Source organism: Neltuma alba, unplaced genomic scaffold (genome assembly GCF_004799145.2).
Source record: "Neltuma alba isolate B1F8T4 unplaced genomic scaffold, ASM479914v2 tig00003123_pilon, whole genome shotgun sequence".
Taxonomy (NCBI): Eukaryota; Viridiplantae; Streptophyta; class Magnoliopsida; order Fabales; family Fabaceae; genus Neltuma; species Neltuma alba.
Genome location: NW_021633147.1, coordinates 424,422 through 444,342, shown reverse-complemented (window position 1 = coordinate 444,342; position 19,921 = coordinate 424,422). Strand labels below are relative to the sequence as shown.

Below are 19,921 nucleotides of genomic sequence, written 5' to 3'. Positions count from 1 at the left end.
GTGTTACTGTGTGTATCAATGTAAGATTTTAAATAAAGAAGCACAAGAAATTAAAGTAGAAATAAATATGGTTTTGTTTCTTAATTAAAGAAAATAAATGAAAAATCAATTACTATCTCCAGTCTTAAATATAAGAGTTAATTTGTAGTGTAAATTGCGCTATAAACTAATTCTTATATTTATGACTAGAAAGATGGGATTAGAATTCCCCCCCTTAATGTTAAGGGTCATAGCCAAATCAAATTGTTCAGTCAATGTTAATTTCAAGCCAATATATCAAATTGTTGAATCAATCTGATTTTAATTAGTCCACCAAATTAATGCACGCCTCATAGATATTGACATAATAACAAAATAAAGAACCTAAATCCTGTGCTAGCCTCTTTCTAATTGTAAGGTTCAAAAATTAATCTGGACGCGGCAAATATGCACTTCACGGCGGCCAAATCAGCAAAATGGGAACAAAATAAAACTGATAAATTTTCCTAACTTGCAAGGTTCAAGTTCCTAAAATAAGATCTATCTATGGAGGCTGTAAGCAAATAATGGAAGGGGATTGAGAGAGAACGTACGTAGAGGGTGCAGATTTGGGAGTTTACACTACTAGGGTTTTGATGCAGATCCAGGGCTTTAGATTACTTGAAGCTAAATCAGAGTGAGATAAGATATGCACCACACAGAGAAAAGAGAGAGAGAGAGCAAAAGATAGTTGGGAAAAAAAAAAAACAAACTCTAACTATCTTTTTATTTTGCATTAATTACATAGACCTTTCTTTTATTTTAATAATATATTTTAGTCCAAACTATTAACACTGTTAAAGAATATTTTAAAAGGATTCTATGAGTATATTTTTAATTAAAAACATATTACAGTAAATCTTGTTTATTACTTTACCCTCATTATATTAAATCTCTAGTTTATCCTTTAATATTAATATTTATTGATAATCTATTTAATATTTTTACTAAATTTACTAAATTAACACATAACTTTATAATTTAATTAAAAAAATATATAATTACAAAATATTTTCAGATAATATATATTTAAAAAATTACATTACAAGTAAGTTTTAATAAATAAATGATATTAAACATTTAAATTTATTATAAAATAAAAATTGATATTTATAAACTTAATTAAGTTTATAATATGGTAATCGATTTAATAGTGTAGCAAAAAATTCTAAAATATGTATTAAAGTTATTTTTTAATTTGAAATAAAGATATATCATATGTGACTAAATAATAATTATTAAGTAATATTTGCTTTAAGAAGGGGTATTTTGGTCAAAATAATATATCAATATTATGATTTAATGGTTAACTAATAGTTCGGTAGACAGAATTTGAATCTCAAAACAAAAAGGAAGGTTTGTATAATATATATTTTGACGTATTTTAGTCTTGAAAAAATCAACGGTTGGGTTGGGGTGAGACACATCTTATTTATAGTGTTAGATGGACGATATTAAAAAGATGGAAACTCTCATATTATAGAAAACTTTGCCCATTCTATAATTTAGGAAATTGACATACTCCAAAGTTTAGGAAATATTTATTGCTTACCCCTTAATTAACAATCCTGCAATTAATATGATGTGATAGTAAATTAAATTCTGATTTCATTTATATATAATTAGGTAGAAAAACCTAATTAAATAGCCTGGGCCATTAAGGGTGAATTGAAGTCCAACCCAACCAATAACACCAGTTCCGCCCAAAATTCATGCTGTTTAGGCCTCCGAGGAGTGATGAAACTATATGCAACTACCACACCCTCAGCCCAAACCATTAAAATCCAACCAAGCTTTGGTATCCTAAAGCAAGAAGGAAAAACAAGTATCCAAGGATCAAATATGACTCTCCAAAACCTCGAATCTCAATATTAATTATTACCAACAATTCAAATATGAAATGATACCATTTGCAACATATGAGAGCATGCTATATTCGCACATTGCAGAAATATATGCTCTATTCAAATATTTCATGAACATGTAACTTAGCAAATGATGTCCTTTTGACACATGTGGGGAATGATTGTGTTTATATGGGGGTGTGTCAAAAGAAAAAAGTACTCTCACATTGGAAAAATAGCCTCATTTAACATGGAGCTATGTGCGGGTGTGAGATAAAGTCCTACATCAATTAATTCTCAAGAAATTTGAGTGACTACTGCCTATAAATAGGTAGCGCCTGGAGTTAGCCAAAAATGCACCAAGCTCTTGAATTTTTGAGCTCTTCTTTCCCCCTTCATTTAATCTTCTGCTTATTACATCTTTTTTATATTTTTGATGTGTTGTTCCCTTGCTGCTAGTAGGAAGGGCTTGTTCAATTATAAGGAGTTGCTGCTGTTTTGATGTGTGCTAGAATAACTCTTAAAAATAATGTTCAGGGGCATGACTCAACCAATTTTATTATTCTATTTGTATATTATCTTTCGTTAGGTGATTCCGACACTATTGAAATGTGAAATGAAGCTTGTGCAACATATGAGAGCATATGCTATATTCAAATATTTCATCATGCACATCGCAGAAATATTTGCGCGCTCTCTTGTTTGATCTACCACTCCCGTTCTCTCTTCAAATAAAGCATAAGTTACATAAGAGCGAGTGTATAGGTCCGTACACATATGTATATATGGATTTAAAAAATCAAGAGGATATATAACCACTGTTATGAATCCCACACGTCAGGAAGGTTGTTTTGAAAGAGGACCCATATAAGGCTTTCGGCTCTTCAACTTCAGAACTAACTTTTGGCCTGTGGTTCTCCTAAATACTTTTGCTCATTACAAGCTCTTTCACCTCATATCTCATCCACTCATTTCTCTCATCCCTTCTCCCTGTCATTTGTTTATCAAACTTTTTCTGCTAGCCTGGCAAATATCTTATATAAATTTCTTTTTCCTAATTGTTGTTGACCAGAACTAACAAGTAACCCCTTTTTAATGCTTCTTTGAGTTAAACAAATGGTGGTTGTGTTTATTGGTCGGATATTTGTTTCATTTTTTTTTGGTGACGTGATAATTGTTTCATTTTATTTTAATGAAATTGATTACATCCTACCAACAAATTAAAGAGGCTGCCAAAACCCATGCAAAACAATTAATGACACATGTATCAAACCAACGCTCGCGGACGCTGATTCATTGTCCCCAACACCAGATGCTTCCTAAAGGGTATGTCCGTAAGTTGTCAATTCCTCACATCAGCTACTACTCTCATCCTGTGTACAAAACAGAGAGATAAGATTTTTCTTGATCCTATTTATAAGTCACGTCATTAAATTTTTAGTATGAATATATTTTTTTTTTCATTTATTATAATATAGATTGTTATAGAAAGTGCATATATTAAATAGGGGTAAAGTTTAAAAAGTTAGATATTTTAAAATAAAGTTAATACAATTTAAGGTTTTTTTTAATGGGTATGAGATATACCAGAAATGCCAATAGGACCAGAGGAGTATACTGTTAATAGTATGAATATGACTACACCGCTTACTTTTCTATTACAAGTCACTTTCATCAACTAATTTTCACGAATTGAAAAAATAACAGTTAAATTATTAAATATATCTTAAATTGATGAAAGTTTTTGAGCTTGGTGTCATAAAAGAATGTGTACAGGAAAAATTTTTTAAACATATTATCTCACCTTTTTCCTTGCTCTTTATGTACAATCAGAATTTACAAATCATTTTCAGTCCTCTCTTTTTTCCCTCTTTTCAACGTGTCCAGCAAAGAGAGGAAAAATTGCGAAAGCATAACCATTAATAATAACCTGAATTAAATTATTTTTCAGGAAGAATTGAGAAAAATTTTTGCATCGAAAATTTTATTAATAAGAAGGATCTAAATTAAAGTAGTTGCACTCGATATGTACAAAATTTGCAAATCATTTTTACCACGCACTCTCTCTCTCTCCTTCAATTCTCCCTTTACAACCAATACATGCAAGAAAAAACAGTGAAAGGTTAACAATTGATAATAAAATGAAATAAATTATTTTTTGGGGAAAATTGAGAAAAAGTCCCCTCATTAAGATTTTGTAACTGACAAGACATGCCTAACCAAGTTTTGTCTACGTACGAAACCCAGAGAGTACCGGAACCTTCTATATCTAGAAATTTTTCCAAAAAAAAAAAAAGACAGTGGGTACAATTTTCACTTTTATTAAATATGATTAATTTATTCAATCTATTTTGTAATAAACTACTCCTCCGGTTCTTAATATAAGACCTATTTAACTAATTTGATTAGATTAAGAAAGTTAGGTAAGTTAGTTAATTATAAGAAATATGACATGCTTTTCATAAAACACCATAATTATCTTCCTTAATATCCTCTTTTTCTCTTCTACTTGATTATGGTTGAGGGAGTATCTATATGGTAAATTTAGGAAAAATTGATAAATATAAGAAATAAGTCTTATATTTAGGATCAAAATCAACTTAATAATTAGATCCTATATTAAGGATTGGAGGAGTACTTGATTCTTTTTATTTTCTAGTTGGTTAACTTTTGATTATTCTGAATAAAATAGACCTTAAAATCAAGAAAAATGTGCAGCCCATTTTTTCAGTTATTTCACATTTAAGGGTTTATAGCAGGATATGTGGATTCTTGGGCATAGAAACAAAAGAATGGCGGCAGCCAACAACTGTACGACTGATGTTATGCTCAATCACCGCCCTCCCTTATCGCAGAAGAAGAATTCGCAATGGGAAATAACAAGAACCACTCATTTTATGGACTCTCAATCACCGCTCTCCCTTATGTATATCTCCACCTGTTTTGGCGTAGTCACTACAAATAACATTGAAGATTGGAAGAATTATAAACAAGTCCTAAAGAAGAGAAATAATTACTAAAAAGTCCTAATAACAACTTGAGCAGCTTATAATGACAAATCTTATAGTGGAAATGACAACCTTTGAGACTTGTTTTTCAATTGTTTTCCTTGCTTGGAACCTCATTGTAATTCTCCCTTAACCATTTGACCCTGCGAGTAACATATATTATATAGTTATATATATACAGAAGCACATAAATCTGAGAAGAATATGGATGTGGGTTAAGTGTTGCGCATGAATGGAAGCACCGGAGATGCAAGTTATGCCAACAATTCCTTGTTACAGGTATGTGTGCGTAAGCTTCCACAAATGCATAAGAAGATTCATAAAATATACTATTCCCTTCTATCTTTAATACAATACCTTAATCTTTTTATCTCTCAAATTTGTAATTTTTTTCCTTAAATTATTCCTAGTAATTGTACATATTAAAGATGGGTTCTCATACATTGAGACATTTTTCATTTCAAATAATTAAAACGAAACTAGCATTTTTTTTTACACAAATAACTAAATCATCTTATTTCTTTAATTTTTGTAAATTAGTTATTTAGCTCTTAAATTTAATATTCAGCAGACTACCACATATACTACTGAAAATTGGTTTTCGTGATTGGTGTGGGAACAGCAAAAGGTGCTTTCCATAACAAAGCCCATTAGAGATGAAGCTGTAAGGAGTTTCTACAAAGAAAAGCTCCATAAAAGCCTAGCAATTGCAGACTTGGGATGCTCTTCAGGACCAAACACTTTGCTTATGACTTGTGAACTCATCGAAACTGTGAAGTTGCTTTGTAGAGAGCTAAGCCATGAATCTCCAGAATACATCATCTTCTTGAATGATCTTCCCGGAAATGACTTCAAAAACATTTTCAAGTCTCTTGACTGCTTCAAACAAAAGCTAAGCAGTCATGTTTTAAGTGGTGGGATTGGTCAGTGCTACATCACTGGCCACATCACTGGCCTTCCTGCTTCTTTTTATGGCAGGATTCTTCCTTCTAATTCTCTGCATTTTGTTCATTCCTCCTACAGTCTTCACGGGATTTCTCAAGTATGTATATCAAATCACTTTCTTTTCAATACCGGTTATTAATTTTTGTTACTGATTTTTATCATTTCATTCGCATATAGGTTCCCAAAGGTGTAGAAAACAATGAGGGAAATATTTGCATGGGAAGGACAAGCCCTTATAATGTTCATAAAGCTTACTACAACCAATTTCAAAGAGAATTTTCTTTGTTTCTGAAATGTCGTGCTAGAGAGCTTGTTGAAGGAGGTTGTATGGCTCTTACACTCCAAGGAAGAAGAAGCAGTGCTCCATCAAGCAACGTATGTTGCTACGCTTGGGAACTTTTAGCTCAGGCACTCAATGGCATGGTTTTGGAGGTACACACACATGTTTTCTATTTTGACCATTTATATTTTGGGGAAATTAATTTCTAGACCCCAATAAGCTCCCCATTGTTTTAAGGTCTTGCTGTTTTTTTTTCCTTTTTTTTTTTTTGAATCAAGTCCTTATATTCATCTAATTTTTAATAAGATCCTGTTACTTTTACATGATTAATAAAAATGGAAAAAAAATTACAAGTAACTAATTTAAAATTAGGTGAAGTTATGAGGATCTGATAAAAGGAAAACAATTAAAGAGAATTACAATAAAATCCCAATGAAAGAAAATAATTACCAGTAAGTCTTAATGACAAGTGTCATTTATTATTTTGAAACTTGTTATTACAAGCTATTCTGGTATCATTAAAACTTTTTAGTAATTACATTCCTTACTTAGAACTTCATTCCAACTCTCCCAAAAAAATTACAGGGACCTAATTAAAAATAGATTCAAGTATAAAGGCCTGATAAAAAAAATAAAAATTACAAAACTTAATTAAACATTAGATAAAATTACAGGGACTTATTGATTAATTTTTCCCTATATTTTTAAACATACACTTTTCCTCGAAATGCATGCAAAAAAAAATTCATGATAAAAGAATTTGTTTTGGTGAGTGGTGTAGGGAATCATAAAGGAAGATCAGATTGATTCATTCAACATTCCTATGTACTATCCATCCCCATCTGAATTGAAATTAGAGATTGAAAAAGAAGGCTCGCTCCTTCAGTTTGAATCACTTGGAGGTATTTGAAGTTTGAAGGCAGCTTGTGGTGAAGATGAACTCGACATTAATAGTGATGGATACAAAGTCGCACAATTAGTGAGAGCTGTGGCTGAACCACTTCTTGTGAGCCACTTTGGAGAAGCTATCATCGATGAAGTTTTTCATCGTTACCAACGTATATTAGCTGATCGTATGTCTAAGGAAAAACCCATTTTGCTCAATGTCGCAATATCTTTGACCAAAACGACGACTTGAAGCAACCAAGGGATAAATGTTTCCATGATATATTGGTGATTATATGTGAGTGAATAAATTACTCCCTCTATTCTGTAAGACCTATTTTATAATACAATTACGATATAAAATAAGTCTTGCATTTAAGATCGGAGGAATACTATTTTTTAGTCTTCTTGTGTGTTTTTGTTTTATCAGTAATCTTGAGTTTAAATTAATTTTGCATCCTTATAATTTTTGATGATAGTGCAGCGTCAAGAGATTTTTCCGGTGTGGGTCGATTGTAAGAGTTTAGATGAAGAAGCATGAAAAGGGCGAAATCATATCTGTGAGCCCCACATTTGAGATTTATGAGTATTTTGGGTTAAATTTAAATAGGCTCCAAAGAGGGGGTCATTTTCATGCAACCTTTTTTTTTTGGTGCAAATAAGAACAAAGGGTCGTCTAGCTTTTCATGTCCTTCAAGGGATATATTGTTTTTCCCTTCTTTTCAGTCCGTCAGTGGCATAAATCTTATATGTTGCCAATATTTAAATTTGGCACTTATCATCAATTTACACTCATTAATTATCCAATTTTTTATTTTTAGCTTTGTAAACTGAAATGATAATTATTTTTAATGATGATAATAATGAAAAAAGTAATATTAATAATCTAGTATTTTAATTATTATATATAAAATAAGTATTAAAATAAACTTTTATTAGATGCAAATGTACATATGAAATTTTTTGAAATGGTGCAAAAATATCATACGCATCAAGTTAAATCGTTTAACATTTGGCTTTAAAGGGGATGGGCCATGGAACCTGTCTCTCACAATGTCAAACACAACTACAATTTTCAAGCCTACATTCTGGCCCTTCGATGAAACAGACAAAGAAATTTTTAATTTTCTTCTAAATTAAAAAGAGAAAGCCACACTGCCAACAAATAGGAAATTAGTGATAAAATTGTACTCTGACACTAATTCATCATACACTTTGTTGTTAATATTAGTAATGGAATTTAGTAACAAAATATGATTAATGATGAAATTTTATTTTGTCACTAATTTGATGACAGATTTACTAAATTCTGTCACTAATTTGTAGGATTGGGAATGTAAATTAATGAAAAAAAAATTTTGTTACTAATTTTTATTGTTCATTTGTCACTAACTCCTACAGCAAAACATTTGGTGCTAGAATTAGTGACAGAATAATTCTGTCATTAACTTCCATCACTATTGTGTGACTAATTTGTCACACAAATTATAATATAAATATATAAAGATTGTTTTTAAGTATTTAATATTAAAATTAAAATATAATATATGATAACTTTTCAACAATATATTATTTATAAATAAAAATGCAAATATTATAAATACAAATAAAAAATAAGATACACAATATACCCACTAGTTTATTAAATTCTTTGAATAAAACATATTAATTATTGATAAGTTTTTTTCCTAAAATAAAAAATTAAATAGAAATATATAACAATATACCAACTTACATATATTTATCTGTGTTTTTTATTTGAAATATTATGTATATACACACTTTTGCATTAAAAGTTCAATTTGTACATATTTCTCAACTCAGTTAGCAAAAGCTTCTGTATGTGTGCTTGAGGTCAAGGATTTGAACTTGGCAATGACGCTGCAGCTCATGATGATGGGCACGCGGTGAACCAACAACTACCATGTGATATTTTAAATTTATAAAATAAAAAATTTACTGACAGTGAAATTAGTAATGCAAAAAATCCTGTCACTACAAAAAAAAGAGTACTTTGCAGCGGTTATTTTGATGCGTTTACAGCGGTTTTCAAAACCGCTACTAAAATGGGTGTCGCAAATGTAATTTGCAGCGGTTCTGGTAAACTGCCATAAATGAGGTCAAATCGTTGCAAAAATTTGCAGTGGTTTTGTCAGAACTGCGGCAAATATTTGCCGCAGTTGTTAGAACCGCTGCAACTATTTTTAGAAGTACGATTATTTGCCGCGGTTTTTTTAAATTTGGTGCGGTTCTTCACTGTAGCAAGTGTGGAGCCAAAAATTCCCCGGAAATAAAATTTTGCGGCGGTTTTGAAAACCGTCGCAAATTTAGGATGACTTCAAATTTGCAGCAGTTTTTCATAACTACTACAAATTCTTGCTGGTTTCAAATTTGCAGCGGTTTTTGATAACTACTGCAAATTCTTGCTAATTCGATTTTGCAGTGGTTATATAGAACCGCTGCAGATGTTTTTAATTTCAAATTTGTATAAATTATCAGTTAAGAAATATTAATTTATTTATTTTTGTAATTGATTTTTTCGTTTGCATAATTTAGATTTCCATTCACCAAATATTTAAAAATTATGACTAGTTTAAAAATATAAATAATATATAGCCTTTTTGTAATTTGTATATTTTATTAGAAATTTAGATCCTAATGTGCTATCATTAATTAATAAATATTATTTTCGTCTGTAATAAATAATTTATACTCCCTCCGTTCCTTATTATAAGAGACATTTGATGTTTATAGTATGTTCCTAAATATAAGAGACATTTAAAAGTTGTCTTTACTTTTTTATGTTGATTTCCTATTTTACCCATATTTATTGTCTCCAACTAACACTCTCACTCCTTTCCACTTCTCTTTCTTTTAAGAATTTACTATTGTTCTCTCTCATGCTCTCTCTCCTTATTAATGAGGGTATTTTTGGAAAAAAAATTATACTTTTTACATATTAATTGTTCTTAACTAATTTTAACTGTTTTTTTGATCAACGTAATTCAGTTATTTGTCTCTTATAATAAGGAACGGAGGGAGTATAAGATAAAAATATGTTATGATCTAAGCCTGCAAAGAAGAGGAAAAAAAGTTAAAAAAATGGATAAAATTGATAAAAGTAAAACAATAGAAATATATTAAATTAATATTTAATAATTTACCTGATGAAATGAGTGAAACAGAAAGCAAAGTGAAACAAGAAGGAGGGAAGTTGGAAGAAGAAGAGAAAAAGAAGGGAGCAAATGGCATGTAGATTGGGGTGTATTTATAAGAAAGATGTGAATTTTGCAGCGCTTACGGTAGTGGTTATGAAACCGCTACAAAAATTTTAAATTTGCCATGGTTAAGATGATAACCGCTGCAAAAGTTTTAAATTTGTGGTGGTTACAATAGCAGTTATCAAGAGCCGCTGCAAGTTTTAAACCTTTGTGCAACAGTTCAGGAAAAAAACCGCTGCAAAACTCATGCATTTGCAGCGATTGTGACAAAACCGCTGCAAATATTTAAATTTGCAGTGGTTTTTTGAACCGCTACAAAGGTCATTTTGAGTAATTTATTTTCTAATAATGTATAAAATAAATAAAATTTCATATACTTATATTTTAGCTGAAATACATTCATATTTATGGTAAGAAAATGACATATAAATATAAAGATTCTTGAACATTTCAGTCTTCATCATCATCCCTAAAAAAATAAATAAAAAGAAAGGGTAAAAACAAACTTATTTTAAACATATATAAGAAATATAGTTAATAAAAATTTAAGTTGAATAATATGTACCTGAGAAGGGTTAAATTCTCATCTCCATCAGCGAAATAATTATCCAAGTTAACTGGTTGGAACGGCTCACTGTCGTAGTTGATCTCATCACCATCACCCATATCATAAAGGTTTCGAGGCTTGAGATGAATGACCATATTCCAATCTTTATGTTTTCCATCTTCCACATAATAAACCTGACATGCCTCTGAAGCAAGTATATATGGCTCATCAGCCTCTGATTCACAAGTGTGAATAAGCCTTGAGAAATTGACAGATGTTATGCCCAATTCATCAGTCATGATACCACGTGAAGTTGTGGTGTTTGCCCAGGAGCACTTGAATAGAGTTACAGTGAAAGAGCCATTATAATTTAATTCAATAATGTCTACCAGCTTCCCATATTATGGGACACCCCCAAAAGTCATATTGTTATCACTGTTGCTTGCATAACTCCTAGTTCCAAAGGTGCCAAAAACTCCACAATTCTGGGCAAGCAAACCCTGATCACGTGCAATTATGCAAAACTTAAATCCGTTGACATTATACGGTGTAAACCTACGTGCATGATCAATTGGACAAAGTGTAAGAATAGAAAGATAAGATGGGTGGGAGATGTTGTCATTTGCTATTTGGCATGCAAACTAATCAGGAAATTCCCTATGGACTCGTTTGTCCACCTTTGCAGATATGTTCACACGACTTCGTATTTATCGCTTCACATGACTTCTGAACTCTTTATAAAAGATGAGTATAGAATGAATAATTTTACTTTATGTGTCAAAATTTGAAAGGTAAATATGAGATTATAATGATTATCTTACTGAATGAAAGGATCAACTTCACTGCAATTTATTAACATGTGTCTATGTGCCTGTAAATTTTTCCTTGGAGTAAGCTTTATATTTTCATATCCTCCAACAGGTTTACCAATAGAACAGAATAAAATGCTTGTTGTGGATGAAGCATGTTGAGGGTGTTCATCAACTCGAGGTGGACGATTGTACGATGTCTCGATATCATCAAAGTACCTTGAACAAAAATTGAGAACCTCATCCCATGAATATCCTTCCGCTATTGAACCCTCTGGCCAAGCTTTATTTCTAACATAGGATTTTAGTTTATCCAAAAACCTTAAAGAATAATTAAAAAATGAGTTATAAATTAAGTAAACATTATATAAATAAAAAATCCAATAAACTAAAGTATAAGATGATAAATAAAGCTAAAAAAATTTATACCTTTCCATAGGATACATCCAATGATATTGGACCAGGCCACCTAGTTTTACTTCATGAACAAGGTGAACAGTCAGGTGAACCATGACAGTAAAAAATGATGGAGGAAAAATCATTTCCATGTGACATAGGGTATGGATGATTTTTTGTTGCAGCTGATCCAACTCTTCAGTAGTCAAAACTTTTGAACATAACTTCCTAAAAAATGTGTAGAGCTCAACCAAGACTGTTGAAACATTCTGAGGCAATGTACTCTTTATTGCTAATGGCAAAAACTGTTGCATGAGAATGTATGAATCATGACTTTTCAACCCTGTAAGCTTTTGAGCTTGCAAATCAACACATCTTGAAATATTGCTTGAGTATCCATCAGGAACTTTGATATTCTTCAATATCATCAAGAAGATATCCTTATTCTGTTTTGTCAATGTGAATTTAACTGGCTGGAGTTTACCATTTTCATTTGGCCAATGATCCTCACGAATTCCCATTACTTGTAAATCTTTTCGTGCTTAAAGGTGATCCTTTGAATTTCCAGGATCGCTAAGCAATGTGTATATGACATTATCGCATACATTTTTTTTTCAATATGCATAACATCAAGACAATGCCATAACAAATTATCTTTCCAATAAGAAAGAGTGAAAAAAATGCTTCTCTTATGCCACTGCATAGGCTCAGCTGCTGTGAAAGTCCCCCGTGATCTTCTGCTAATTCCTTTAGCATCATCACTTTTTCCAAACTCAATATCAACACCATGTAGCTGTTGAAATATATCATCACCAGTCAAAATCAAAGGAGGACCTCTTTTTTCTTGTTTTCGGTCAAAGCGGTTATGTTGTAACCTAAATCTGTCTTTGATCAAGATATCGTTTATGTCCCATGAAGCTCCATTTCTAACTATACAGAAGTCGAATGGACTGCACGTCAAAGTTGCACACTGGACATGCGAGATCGGTATGAACATTCCAACCAGATAATGTTCCCAATCCAGGAAAGTCACTGATTGTTGACATAAGGGATGCACGCAAGTTGAAAAGTTTTTTTTTTTCATAAGAGTCATAAGTCTGTATTCCAGAAGTCCATAATTCTTGTAATTTCTCAATTAATGGCTGCAAGTACATGTCAATATCATTACCTAGTGCTCTCCTTCCTAGAATAATCATGGAAAATATGAAGGAACTCTGTTTCATGCACATCCAAGGTGGGAAGTTGTACGGAATCAAGACAACAGGGCAAATGCTATATCTGATACTAAGATTCCCGAATGGATTGAACTCATCAGTTGATAAAGCAGCACGAACATTTCTTGGGTCAGCTGCAAAATTTGGAAATTTCAAATCAAAAGCTTTCCACGCTTCTGAATCTTGTGGATGTCTTAACTTGCAGTTAGTGTTCTTTTTCACATTATGCCATCTCATGTGCTCTGCTGTCTTGGATGACATATATAGTCATTATAACTGCGGCTTTAGAGGGAAATATCTTAGAATCTTTGCAGGTTTCTCTTTTTGTTTTTTCCCTTTTTGTACTGACTTCCACCTAGAGGCTTAACATCGCTTACAAATCTCCTGGTCCGTATCATCTCCCCAATACAACATGCAATCATTTGGACATGCATGAATTTTACTATAATTCAACCCCAACTTGTTGATCATTTTTTTTGCCTCATAGAATGAATTCGGAATATCCGCATTGGTAAATGTATCACTCAATAATTCAAGCAACATTGACATTGCCTTATCAGTAATTCCACATAAACACTTGATGTGATACAATTTAATCAAGAAAGACAATTTAGAATATTTTGCACCTGTGAATAAATTTTTTTCATCATTTATAATCTAATTTATTAAAGTGAACACTTAATTAAAAAATATTCATACTTGGAAATAAAGGTTTTTTTCCATCATTCATGAGCTCAAAAAAACCTCCAGCGTTGTCATTTCTTATAAACTCTGGATCTGGACCTTAAACCTCATTGTCTTGTAAGTTGTCTGCATGTACCCCAAAAGCATCACTCACTACATCATTGATGGGATCAGGATCTTCTACATGCATTGCTGCCTGAGAATTTGCTGGAGGCAAATTATTATTGCTTCTTTCACCATGGATCGCCCAAAATGTATATCTTGAGGGGAAGGGTTTAACTATTAAGTGCTCCCTAACTACCGCCCTCACATGCCACTTCCTAAAGTTGCATTTAGGACATGGACAAATAATATTACCACTTGCACTTGCATGGGCTATAGCAAAATTGAGGAAAGAATCTAAGCCAGCTAAATATTATGGTGAAGTTCGAGGAATGCCTACCCATGATTTATCCATTGCTATGAAACTCTATGGAAGATGAAAATAAACTGAGTATGGGAGGGAATTCATAGAGCCTGGAGATTGTATTTTGTAGCGGTTACAAAAAAATCGCTACAAATTTTAATATTTTGTAGTGGTTTTTCTGAAAACCGCTGCAAAATTAAAACTTTTGCAATGGTTTGAAGAAATAATTGCTGCAAATAAAAAGCGATGCAAAATTTACAGCGGTTTTTGTTATAACCGCTACATATTCACTTATTTGCAGTGGTTTTTTAAAAACCGCTGCAAATGTGACGATGCAATATTTTTAATATTTGTGCCATGTTTATCTTCTTTTTTTCCAGAACTTATGTTAATTTCTTTTTTAACATAACTATTAAACTAGACATAAATAAATTGGACAGAATGAAACATTAAAGTTCTATGGAATAAAACTATAGTCATAATAAAATATTTAAATATAAGTCTGAAAATGCTAATACAATGAAGTCTATGAGTGGACTTCATCATCGTCGCCGTCATCATCACTACCATCATCATTGTCATCATCTTACCTTCCTGTTGACTTGCGTGTTGTCTGGCCTGGTCAACATTAAATGGGGGACGACGTGTAGGATCAAAAGGAATATTCATATGAGGCATCTGCATGTCTTGCATAGGGCCACCACGGTTATATGCACTAAACATCTTCTGAAATATTTTGGATGCAACCACCTCTATTTCTTCCCGTATCTCCTATCAGACCTCTTTCTTCAGTTCTTCTCTCAGCTCCTCTCTCAGCTGCTGCAATTCTAAATCATTACGGGCATTTGTGCCCACCCCTCGTGATGTCACTGATAGGGACTGGGATGATGAAGCCTCGCCTCTACACCTACCATAAATCTTACTAGGCTTGGCACCAAAACCAAGGCCACGAACTCAACCAGGATGCTCGTGTTGATTTAGAGCTGCCTTGAGGGAAGCCGTTGCATCCACTGAGCCCTGTGACTCACGATGCTCAGTCTGGTAATGCTTAATTTTACCCTACCAAATTATATAAAATACATTAGTAGTTAAAATGTTGATTCAGAAATCATACATAATAATAAGAAAATGTAATCTAATACTTACAATAACATTCTCAGCATCTTGCGAGCTGGGAGTGTCATCCCTGCGCCTGTGAATTTCAATATACAGATCACCAAAATTGACCTACCTCTCTTCCTTTCTAGCTCGTGCTTCCTGCATAGCAACACAAACAAAAATTCTATAATTATAGTACAATAATTAATTATTCAAACACTATATAATTATATTAACTATATTATGCATGCACCGTCTCACTCATGGTCACAGCAAAAGTCTTCGATCCATTAGTATGAAGGATCATCTGGCATGCCTAACTCCTCCTGTTTTTTCGAGAAACCGCCTATATCTCACATGCAAAATAACTAAAATAATTACTTGTAATTTCATACAAATTAATACAAAAATAAAAAATATACAGATTACCATCTGCTCAGGTGATCTCCTAAAGTATACAAATATTGCCCAATCCTCAGCCAGGACGTTCTTCAGCACATCCCTCATCACTTCATCTATAGGTCTTGTCCTGTCTGCATTTCTAGCAGTATACAGCCGCCCTCTCGTATTCTTCCACGCATCGCCCATTTTTTGAAGTGCATAATTCTTATGGTCATCCATCATAGCAAATCTTTTCTGTACCATCAAAATACGACAAAATTTACATTTACTTTTAAATTAAATATAATATTTAAACATGACAAATAATACTTGCAGTCACATTATTTACCTTTACAATGTTAGTCCAAATCAAGTTCTTCCTGTTCGTTTCCATCTTATGCCAGTTCTCATAATATCTGGGAAAATTAACATAATTGTGCCCCCATTCAGCAAGGTATCTGTTAAAATAGTGTCACCAGCACCAATTGACTGGTTCGTCCTTTCGTCTCACTCTACAAGTATTCTATGGTCTGGATCCAACACATATACTTGTCTCATGACCAATATGGCTTCATATATATGTCCTTCAGGGTCTGTAAAGTTAAAGACCACAATTACATTAAATAATTATTAAAAATATAATAAATTTGACATACGCATAATTCAAATGTGAAATCCCCTCCCCTATGTAGTAGAATGACAAGGGATAGTTCGGTCCCTCTCCACTTGTTGTATCATCTCCACATCAAAATCATCTAAATCTAAATTAATATCTATGCTCTGCTCGTCATCATCAACATGCAGGGGTGATGAAGGGCCCTCATCATGAGCTCAACCTCGACCTCGACCTCGACGAGGCGGCTCTGAATATTCCATTGGTGCCTTTTCATGATGTCGAGACATAATTATAACTATATATTAAAAAAATACGGAATTACAATTTAATTAATATCCAATTTAATCAATTAATTACATAATCCAAATTATTAAATAATTATGTAAAAAATACATTTTTATAAATTTTATATGAATAATTATTATTAGTACAAATCAATATGTAAAGTACAACAAACTCAAATTATTTATAAATAGTTAATGTTAAACAATTATTTAAATCAATATTGAAATAATTAAATGTTTATAAAATAAATATATAAATTATCACATTAACATAGAAAAACAAATGTATACAGTAATAAAAAAATAAATTATAACAATTACTAAAAAGGTTTATATGTTCAGTTCTTAAAACGCACGTAACAATCTTTATATATATAATAAATTAATTACAATTAATATTACATCAACAGTTAATTTAACCAGTTCAATTCGTATATGCACTACATTTATAATCTATAACTACACAAAAATAAAAACAAATTAATTATGCAGTAATAGTTAAAAATACAAAGATAAATAAATAAACATATTCAAATGCAAACAGATAATTTCTAAACATCAACATAAAATGCATTCTTAATTAAATAAATTTTATATACAAAATTTTAATAAGCTTATACTAAAAATACTAACCTGGAGAAAGATCTTCAGAGTGAGACTCCCCTTAAAACTTGTCAAGATAAGTACTAACGCAACAAAAAAAAAACTAAGCACATACAAATATATAAAGAGCCTCCCTTCCAAAGGTAGAAACCGTGCTTTTGCACCGGTTTCTGCCGTGGTCTGTGAACCACTGCAGATTTTGAAGATTTTGCAGCGGTTTGTCAGAACCGCTGCAAAATCTCATATTTTGTGGCGGTTCTATTAGAGCCGCTGCAAAATATGTTACCATTTTGCAGTGGTTATTCGGAACCAATAATGTTCCTAGCAGTTTTTACCTCCAAATCGCTGCCAAATTTCGCTGCAAATATCCCGGCCATGCGGTGCCAAATTTTGGCGCCATTCTTTTGTTGCAGTTTTATTATAACCGCGGCTAACGCATAATTAACCACTGCAAACTTAAATTTTTGAGTCAAACCATTGTATATTTGTAGCAATTTTTTTTAATCGCTGCAAATTTTTGGATTAGTAGCGGTTATTTATAATCACTGCAAAATAATCGCTACAAAACACTGTTTTTTTTGTAGTATGTTGTTAATTGAATTCTATCACTAATTCATTGCTAATAAAATTTTAATAAGCCCCACATAAAAAAGATATTATAAAACCTATCCTGTCTTTTTTCTGATCCTTAAAAATGGAACCCTACTTTCTTTATTTGACAGAAGCACCACCTTCTTAAATATCATATCATAACTTGTGTCTTTTCCGTAACTTACACATAAAAATTTATTTTCATAATAATCATTCAAATATTTTCAGTTTGATCAATATCACTTTTCAAAATACGTGATTCAAACATTATTACCAGTTTTATAACAAATTCTATATTCAAACGTCACTGCACGAGCTTTGGTTTTGGTTTCTGAGCTGCACTGTTGTTGGATCGTCCAGTAGCTTTTTCACTATCCGATGGAATGCCCATGTCCTTCGTAATGTACTCGAATGGTTTCTACTCTTGCCTTTTATTGGCATTATGAGTACTTGTGGTCATCTCTTTCTACCTTGCGATGGTCTTCCAAGCTCTCAGTATCTCCGCTAGTGTAACGACTTTGAATCATCAATGTCTTCAAGAAGCTCTTTGATTAGTTGTTAGATCGTGTTACTCTAAAAGGAGTTGCATTATTATATTGGCTTCATATGGTCGTAGTGCCATCTTTCTAGTTTCGGCGTTATGCTCTAATAGATGGCCTATCAACTTTTTTTTATATTGGTTTCATTATTATATTACCACTGTTATGAATCCCACACGTACGTCAGGAAGGTTGCTTTGAAAGAGGACCCATATAAGGCTTTTGGCTCTTCAACTTCAGTAACTAACTTTTGGCCTGTGGTTCTCCTTAATACTTTGCTCATTACAATCTCTTTCACCTCATATCTCATCCACTCATTTCTCTCACCCCTTCTCCCTGTCATTTGTTTATCAAACTTTTTCTGCTAGCCAGGCAAATATCTTATGTAAATTTCTTTTTCCTAATTGTTGTTGACCAAAAATAACAACTAACCCCTCTTTAATGCTTCTCTGAGTTAAACAAATGGTGGTTGTGTTTATTGGTCGGATATTTGTTTAATTTTCTTTTCGGTGACGTGATATTTGTTTCATTTTATTTTAATGAAATCGATTACATCCTACCAAAAAATTAAGGTTGCTGCCAAAACCTATGCAAAATAATTAATGACATTTAGGTGTCAAACCAACGTTCGTGGACACTGATTCATTGTCCCCAACACCAGATGCTACCTAAAGGGGATGTACCAGAGTTGTCAATTCCCCATATCAACTGCTACTCTCATCCTGCGTACATTAAATTTTTTTTATCCTATTTATAAATCACGTCATTAAAGTTTTAGTATGAATGTATTATTTTTGTTTTTCATTTATTATAATATACTCCTCCGGTCCTTAATATAAGACCCATCTAACTAATTTGATTAGATTAAAGAAGTTAGGTAAGTTAGTTAATTATAAGAAATGTGACACATTTTTCCTAAAACACCATAATCATCTTTCTTAATACCTCATCTCCCTCTTCTACTTGATTATGGTTGAGGGAATACCCATAGGGGTAATTTAGAGAAAAATGATAAATATAAGAAATAGGTCTTATATTTAGGACCAAAACCAACTCAACAATTGAGTCTTATATTAAGGACCGGAGGAGTAGATTGTTATAAAAAGTGTATATATTAAATAGGGGTAAAATTTGAAAAGTTGGTATATTTTAAAATAAAGTTAATGCAAGTTAAGATTTTTCTTAATGGGTTTGACATATGCCAGAAATGCCAATAGGACCAGAGGAGTATACTTTTAATAGTATGAATATGACTACACCGCTTACTTTTCTATTACAAGTCACTTTCATCAACTAATTTTCACGAATTGAAAAAATAACAGTTAAATTATTAAATATATCTTAAATTGATGAAAGTTGTTAAGCTTGGTGTCATAAAAGAATGTGTACAGAAAAAAATATTTTAAACATATTATCTCATTTCCTTTCTCTTTATATACAATCAGAATTTACAAATCATTTTCAGTCCTTCCTTTTTTTTCCTCTTTTCAACGGGTCCAACTAAGAGAGGAAAAATTGCAAAGGATAATCATTAATAATAACCTGAATTAAA

General features: G+C 31.9%; 1 pseudogene; it reads left to right on the top strand.

Moving 5' to 3' along the window:
* The first annotated feature begins 5,074 nt into the window (after window positions 1-5,074).
* On the top strand, window positions 5,075-7,233 carry LOC114740338 (salicylate carboxymethyltransferase-like; annotated as a pseudogene).
* Window positions 7,234-19,921: the final 12,688 nt, after the last annotated feature.